The sequence below is a fragment of the Pongo abelii genome, chromosome 13 (assembly GCF_028885655.2).
Source record: "Pongo abelii isolate AG06213 chromosome 13, NHGRI_mPonAbe1-v2.0_pri, whole genome shotgun sequence".
Lineage (NCBI taxonomy): Eukaryota > Metazoa > Chordata > Mammalia > Primates > Hominidae > Pongo > Pongo abelii.
Genome location: NC_071998.2, coordinates 83820783 through 83829435, shown reverse-complemented (window position 1 = coordinate 83829435; position 8653 = coordinate 83820783). Strand labels below are relative to the sequence as shown.

The window sequence follows — 8653 nt, the reverse complement described above, 5'->3', positions numbered from 1 at the left end:
CCTGAGTCAATAATTTCTTGTTTTTTTTTTTTTTTTTCCTGTACTTACTATGATGGTCTAAGAGTGATGATGTATTTTAAAGTTGCAATGAAGCAATTACAAGAAATAAAATATTGGTATATATGTCTCTATAACTTGAAATGATTTCAATTAATAAAATGATCTGACCTTTAAACATGAACTATATTCAGATATGGATCTATTTATCTTCTGTATTTTAAAAAATCAACTTTAGCAAGATATTATTTACATACAATAATTGTACCTATTTAGTGTTCATTTTGACAGTGTGTGCACCCATGAAACCACCAACACAATAAAAATACAGAACATTTTTATCAACTCTAAAAGGTTCCTTGTGCCCCTTTGCTGGCCATCCCTGTCTCTGGCCTTAGCTTCAGGCAACTGCTAATCTGAATTTTGTTACTTCAGTATTAGTTTGCATTTCTAGAATTTTATATAAATACAACCATATGGTACATAATACTCTTTCATGTCTGGCATCTTTTACTCAAAATGACTGAAATTCATCCATGTTGTCACATGTATCATTAGTCTGTTCCTTTTTATTGCTGAGTAGTTTTCTAGTTATGGATACACCACATTATATCTATTCACTTTGATGATAAACATGTAGGTTGTTTCCAGTTTGAGGCTATTGTGAATAAAAGTCTTGTCAACATTCATGTACAAGTCTTTGTTTGGACATAAGTTTTCATTTCACTTGGGTTAAATACTGGAGTGGAATGGCTGGGTTGTATGGTAGCTATGTGTTTAACTTTTTAAGAATTTGCCAAAGTATTTTACAAAGTCTTTGTGCCATTTTACATCCCTACCTGCCACGCATGAGTTCCAGCTGCTCAACATCTTCCAACACTTGGTCCTGTCGATCATTTTAATTTCATTAATTTTAATGAGTGTGTAGAAGTGTCTCATTATGGTTTTGATTTGTATTTCCCTGGTGGCTTATGTTGAAATCCTTTCTTGTCACTATTGACCATTTCATATCTTATTTTATGAATTATCTCTGTTGAAGTATATTGTCATTTTTATTGAGTTGTTCTTTTACAATGGGGTTATAAATTTCTTTACATTTGCAGGAAACAAATCTTTTGTCAGAAATTTATTGCAACTATTTCTTCCCCTTCTGAGTCTTTCCTTCTCACCTTCTTAAGTGCTTTCAAAAGACAAGAGTTTTTAATTTTGAAAATTATGATTTCTGTCTTTTATAGTTCATTATTTATGTGTACTACCTTAAAAATCTTTTTTTTTTTTTGCCGGTCTCAGTCTTGAATCCTGGCAGGGATTCACGGGCGCACACACACACACTCAGGCTTCAGATCTTGTTGAAGGCTGCGATATCGACACTCTGCACGTGCTCCTCAAACTTGGTGATCTCCTCCAGCAAGTCTGTCCCCACCTTGTCGTCCTCCACCACACACTGAATCTGTAGCTTCCGGATACCGTAGCCCACGGGCACCAGCTTGGAGGACCCCTAGACCAGCCCGTCCAGCTGGATGGAGCGCACACAGGCCTCTAGCTGGGCCATGTCAGTCTCATTGTCCCAAGGCTTGACATCCGGCAGGATGGAGGACTTGGCCACCAGTTCAGGCTTCTTGGCCTTCTTCTCTGCGTATTGCTGCAGCCGCTCCTCCTGCAGCTGTGCCGCCTTCTTGTCCTCCTCCTTATTGTCGCTGCCAAACAGGTCAGTGTCATCATCGTCGTCATCCTCTGCTGGTGTGGCTGGCTTCTTGGCCGGGGGCTCCACTTGGCGCATGGGAGACAGGTGCTGGGTCTGTGGGGCCGTGGCCCGGTGGCCAAGGGAGTTCTTCTCCAGCACGTTCAGCTGGGCCTGCAGCTTGGAGATGACCTGCTGCAGCTCCTGTACCACACTGCGCAGGCTCTGTTTCTCCACTTTCAGACTGGCGATCCGGACCACGAGCTCGCTGTGGTCTCCGCTGGGGCCACTGGAGGCGCCAGGGCCTGAGCTTCCGGCCAGGGATTTCTGGATGTTCTCTCTGGCTCTCGCAATGTCACGGAGGATCACGCTGGCGCCGTTCTCCTGGCGGGAGACACCGGCCACAGGCCCATTCATCTGCTCGTAGAATCTCCTTTCTGCGTCGTCATATTTGAACTTGTCGAACCAGATCTTCTCATGTACTAGGAAGTTTGTAGCCGTTTTTCTGACGCCCGCCAAGGACGCGGCGACCAGGGAGGAGGAATCGGCGGACGCGGGACACCTGAGGAAAGGGTACTACCTTAAAAATCTTTTCCTATAGTCTTGGTAAATTTTAAATGATAGCTCTGTAAATGATGTTTATAACTTATTTTATGGGTTTTTTTTTTTTAGTTTTTCATTAATTTTGATCAATTGTATCTTCCTAGGAAATCACCCATTTACTGTAGGTAGTATTCTCTTCTGATCCTATGAAATGATTCAATATCCATGTCTCCTTTTACTCATTACAAATCTTACATAATTTTGCAGTCTCTTATCTCTTTACCTTACTCGGGTTTATGTGAGGTATTTAGTTTACTAAGGTTTTAAAATATTTTCATATTAATTTTAGTAGGAAAAGGATGGATTATTTTATAAATTTCATTGCCTGAATAAGTTTAGTATGGTTTCGGGTACAATAAGAAAGACATAAAATGGAATGGTTTATGCCAAACATGTTTATTTTTATCACACAGCTAAAGTCTGTAGTTAAGTTGCTGGTACTTTTGAGTCAATAACATCAAGACCAGTGTTGGTGAATCTTTTGGTCTTTCCCCAGTGCTTGAAAGAAGATCACCACTGCTGGAGGCATAATGTACAAGGCAGGAAAAGGGATGGAATTGATGGTAACAGCTAAGTCTGTCTCTTTTCTTAGGAAATAAAGGTTTTCCTAGGATACATCTAAGTGTTTTGCTTCTCTTGGGCTGAGGCAGGTCATTTGGCCACTACCAGTTTCAGACGATGATGATCTTACAGCACTATTCACAATAGCAAAGACATGGAATCAACCTAAATGCTCATCAATAGTAGACTGTATAAAGAAAATGTGGTACATATACATCATGGAATACTATGCAGCCATTAAAAAGAATGAGATCCTGTCCTTTGCAGGGATATGGATGGAGCTGAAGGCTATTATCCTTAGCAAACTAACACAGGAACAGAAAACCAAACATCACATATTCTCACTTATAACCAAACACCACATGTTCTCACTTATAAATGGGAGCTAAGTGATGAGAACACATGGACACATACAGAGAAACAACACACACAGGGGCCTACTGGAGGGTGAAGAGTGGGAAGAAGGAGAGGATCAGGAAAAATAACTAATGGGTTCTGGGTGATGAAATAATCTGTAGAACAAGCCCCCATGACATGGGTTTACCTGTGTAACAAACCTGCACAGGTACTACTGACCTTACAGTAAAAGTTAAATTTAAAAAAAGATAAAGTAGGCCGGGCGCGGTGGCTCATGCCTGTAATCCCAGCACTTTGGGAGGCCAAGACGGGTGGATCACAAGGTCAAGAGACTGAGACCATCCTGGCCAACACGGTGAAACCCCGTCTCTACTAAAAATACAAAAAATTAGCCGGGCATGGTGGCGGGTGCCTGTAGTCCCAGCTACTCAGGAGGCTGAGGCAGGAGAATCACTTGAACCCAGGAGGCAGAGGTTGCAGTGAGCGGAGATTGCGCCACTGCACTCCAGCCTGGCGACAGAGTGAGACTCCGTCTCAAAAAAAAAAAAAAAAAAAGATAAAGCAGTGAGAGAGGAGTTTGGGGATTGCACGCTGGTTCAGCAAAGCAACATTTTCCCAAAAGATACACAAACTATACAGAAGACCACTTTAAAATATTATATGTGAAGCTTAAGTCTTAAGATTAAAAATTCAGAAACTGTAAAAGAATACACATTTAAACACATAGAAAATAAAATTATGTGAATGGGATACTATCACATGCAAAGTCGAGACAAGGAATAGATGTTTTTTAAAAAAGGAGTTACTCCCTTTAACATAAAAAGCTGTTTTAAATTAGTAAGATAAACAATCCAAAAAGAGAAATGTATAAATAAATGCTTTATAAAGGCAATTTACAGAATAGCAAATTCAAATGGCCAAGACACATTTGGAGGCATATTAATAAACAAATTATAATTAGTTATCACTTGGAACTTGTAAAATTTCTCAAGGTTAAAGAGTAACAGCAGCTGGCCACGGTGGCTCACGCCTGTAATCCCAGCACTTTGGGAGGCCGAGGTAGGTGAATCATTTGAGGTCAGGAGTTTGAGACCATCCTGGCCAACGTAATGAATCCCCATCTCTACTAAAAATACAAAAATTAGCTGGGCATGGTGGCAGGCGCCTATAATCCCAGCCACTTGGGAAGCTGAGGCACGAGAATCGCTTGAACCCAGGAGGGAGAGGATGCAGTGAGCCAAAATTGTGCCTCTGCACTCCAGTCTGGGCGATAGAGCAAGACTCAGTCTCAGAAAAAAAAAAAAAAAAAAAAAAAAGAGTAACAGCTACTTTTAGTAGGGGGAAAGAGGTATATTTATACACTAATATTGGAAACATAAAAAGCTACAGTCTTAGGACAAATAAATCTGGCAACATCTGTTAAAATAAAATAACACATACCATTTGATCAGTCCCACTCCTACAAGCATATGCTACAGAAAAAGATAATCTCCAGTATATAAGGGCATGATTATCCTTGTCCAATTGATTATCTGTTGACAGACTGTTGGAGTGGTTGGAATTGCTATGAATGGAAGTTCAAAAATCAAGAAGACATAAAATACATTATAAAAGTTACAGTTAGGCCAGGTGTGGTGGCTCATGCCTGTAATCTCAGCAATTTGGGAGGCTGAGGTAGGAGGACTGCTTGAGGCCAGGAGTTTGAGACTGACCTGGGAAAAATAGCAAGACCCTGTCTCTAAAAAACTAAAAAAATTATCAGGTGTGGTGGCGTGTGCCTGTAGTCCCAGCTACTCGATAGGCTAAGACAGGAGGATCACTTGAGCCCAGGGGTCGAGGCTGCAGAGAGCCAGGATTGTGCCACTGGACTCCCATTTGGGTGCCTGGGCGACAGATTGAAATCCTGTCTCTAAAGTAAATAAATAAAGTCACATTTATGCCAAGTTATATATGTATGCACGTGTGTGTGTACGTAAATATTTATTTTAATAAAAAGAAAGGCAAGTGTTGGTCTGTTTTTCTCCACTGGTTTGAGACATGGGCTTGAAGTTAAATCAGTAAACAAAATGAATTACATTTATTATGAAATCTGCTTCTATAGGAAGACCTTTTCCAATGTATCAAATAGAGCTTCTTCTCTATTTGAATTTTATGGCATTTAATAAAATGATATATTCTTACAAAACCTATTCTTAACAATTACTTGTCTGGTATACAGTAAGGTGTGACTCACGGACAAAGATTTTTCCATATACAATATATAATGTACAGTAATCACAGGGCTTCTCTGTAGCATGAGTAATTTAAAACTGGTTCTGACTTCTGTGAAAAGACTTTCTCACTTTCAAGAAATACAGTTTCACTCGTGTGTAAATACTGAAGAATACTAAAACCTGATTTCTGTGTGAAGCTACTGCCACATTTGCTCTTAACACTGTCTCCTTCTGGTAGAAACTTTCTGATATATTCCAGGTGAAGTGTTTTCCAGTCACTGTTCTTACAGGCTTTGTTCTCCAAATTGTGTTTTTAGTGTATAATGGGATTTGAATTATTTTTTCTCGTGTGAATTTACTATGTTCAGGTCATTAACTTTTCAGTGGAAGATTTCCTAGTCATCATATTCATAAATGACTCTCCAGCATGACTCTCCAGCATGAATTTTCTGATATGTAATGAGGTATGACTTGTAAAGAAAACCCTACCCACATTCAGTACAAACAGAAAATTACTCTCTCTTATGAATTATCTGATGCATACGTAAATGTTTGAGTGTATGTTTTCGTATATTTTCTGAATACACAGTATGATTCACTTTTTAAAAATTAATTTAAAATGCATTTTTGGCTAGGTGCTGTGGCTCACATCTGTAATCCCAGCACTTTGGGAGGCCAAGGTGGGAGGACTGCTTGAAACCAGGAGTTTGAGACCAGCCTGGGGAACAAAGTGAGGCCTCATCTCTACCAAAAAAACAAAACAAAACAAAAAGGGCTGGGCATAGTGGCTCACGCCTGTAATCCTAGCACTTTGGGAGGCTGAGGCAGGTGGATCACCTGAAGTCAGGAGTTCGAGACCAGCCTGACCAACATGGTGAAACGCTGTCTCTACTAAAAATACAAAAACAATTAGCAGGGCGTAGTGGTGTATGCCTGTAGTCCTCACTACTTGGGAGGCTGAGGCAGGAGAATCGCCTGAACCCGGGAGGCACAGGTTGCAGTGAGCCAAGGTTGCAACATTGCACTCCAGCCTGGGCAACAAGAGCGGAAACTCTGTCTCAAGAAGAAAAAAAGCCAGGTGTAGTGGCACATACCTGTGGTCCAAGCTACTTGGAAGGATAAGGCAGGAGGGTTGCTTGAGCCAAGGAGTTCAAGGCTACAGTGAACTATGATCATACCACTGAACTCCACCCGGGGTGACAGAGTGAGACCCTGTCACTAAAAAAAAAAAATTAAAATTAATAAAATAGAATAAAATGAATTTTTATTAAAATATTTAAACTGTAAAACTGTCTTAAAATAGTTTGCTGTAAATGAACTATAATAGAGTGCTAGCATAAAAAGATATGGCTGGCTGGGCCATGCCTGTAATCCCAGAACTTTGGGAGGATGAGGTGGGTGGATCACTTGAGGCCAGGAGTTCGAGACCAGCCTGGCCAACATGGCAAAACCCTGTCTCTCCTAAAAATACAAAAATTCGCTGGGCGTGGTGGTGCATGCCTGTAATCCCAGCCACTTGGGAGGCTGAGGCATGAGAATCGCTTGAACCCAGGAGGTGGAGGTTGCAGTGAGCCAAGATTGCCCGCCATTGCACTCCAGCCTGGGTGACAGAGCAAGACTCTGTCTCAAAAAATAAATAAATAAATAAAAAAGATATGGCTAACCTACAGTGTTTTCCCTAGTAAAATCTATGTTCCACATGCTTCCAATCTATACTGACCTTTGAGTTCTACTTAACATTTAGCTCTCCCAATTCACTTATAGTTTTCCACCATCTATTCCTCAATCAGTTCACAAGTGCCCCTTGAGATGCAAGAAATCTCACAGAAGAAAGTCTTTCTTTCTTCTAGAGATTAATACTGTGTTGACAAAACGTCAAGTAGCTCTTTTATAGTTTCTTCTTTTTCTTGGGAGTATAACATTCTATTTTTAAAAATGTGCCTGAGAATAAAGGTTGAGAATCACTATCTCAGTTATCCTACTAAATTAATTTTTCAAACCCTGGGACTCTATACCAGTCTTCATTAACCCTATTTTCTATTAATTGTACAAAGGAAAAACCATAGTATTAAAAAAGACATCTGAGAAGCTTTTAGTGAATCTCTTCCATTTGCTAAATTTGGCAGCTACCACAATAAAATTTGAAACCACCAGAGGTAATTTTCTCTTATGTATCAAAGTTTGTAAAGGTTTTTTTTTTTTTTTTTTTTTTTTTTTTTTGAGATGGAGTCTCGCTCTGTCGCCCAGGCTGGAGTGCAGTGCTGCGATTTTAGCTCACTGCAAGCTCCGCCTCCTGGATTCACGCCATTCTCCTGCCTCAGCCTCCCGAGTAGCTGGGACTACAGGTGCCCACCATCACGCCTGGCTAAGTTTTTGTATTTTTAGTAGAGACGGGTTTTCACCATGTTAGCCAGGATGGTCTCGATCTCCTGACCTCGTGATCCACCCGCCTCGGCCTCCCAAAATGCTGGGATTACAGGCGTGAGCCACCGCGCCTGGCTGTAAAGGTTTTAACAAATGGGTGAATGCCTTAAGACTTTTAGCAACAAAAGATTGGAATAAAGTAATGCTGCAAATCTAAGCATTTTCATTTACAAGTCAGTAATTTTGGAAATTAAGAAAATATATTTTTGGTCTTGATACTTCTTAAATACAAGTAGCTATCTCAACGAATTGAAAACATCTGCCAGTGGCAGAGTAGGTGGTACAGACTAGTACTTCCTTTGAGAACTAAAAAAGGTGAATGAAAATATTAAACACATTTAATTTTTTGAAGGCATAAGAAAGCTACCACGGCAGTGAGAAACTGCAGGAATAAAATTGGAGACAAGACATAAAGTCTCATATTTGGGACGTAATGTCTGAAACTGTTTATTACTAAGAGGTATTTGCTAATTCTGACAGCAAATACTGGGCAAGAGAGGCTGGAGAGAATTTTTGACAAATTCAAGTGACCGAAGAAGAAATACTAGAATTCAAGTCTTTCCAAAGAGGAGGGGCCTGATGTACCTCCCAAACTCATAAGTCCTAAAAGTATCCTAGAAATAAGGTTTAGATGTTCACATTCTGAACATATAATAAAATAAGATGAGTCTTCCAGAGACTCAAGCCCAGTTTCAAATAATCTTAATACATGACTGGATGAAGGCAATCAGGGATTACTAGTGATCATAGCCTAAGAAGCTACGTTAGAAGCTATGGCAAATCCTCTCTGGAAGAAGATATTATCCAGACCATCTTA

General features: G+C 40.2%; 1 pseudogene; it reads right to left on the bottom strand.

The window, feature by feature from the left end:
• Positions 1 to 1262: 1262 nt before the first annotated feature.
• On the bottom strand, positions 1263 to 7113 carry LOC100431281 (elongation factor 1-delta-like; annotated as a pseudogene).
• Positions 7114 to 8653: the final 1540 nt, after the last annotated feature.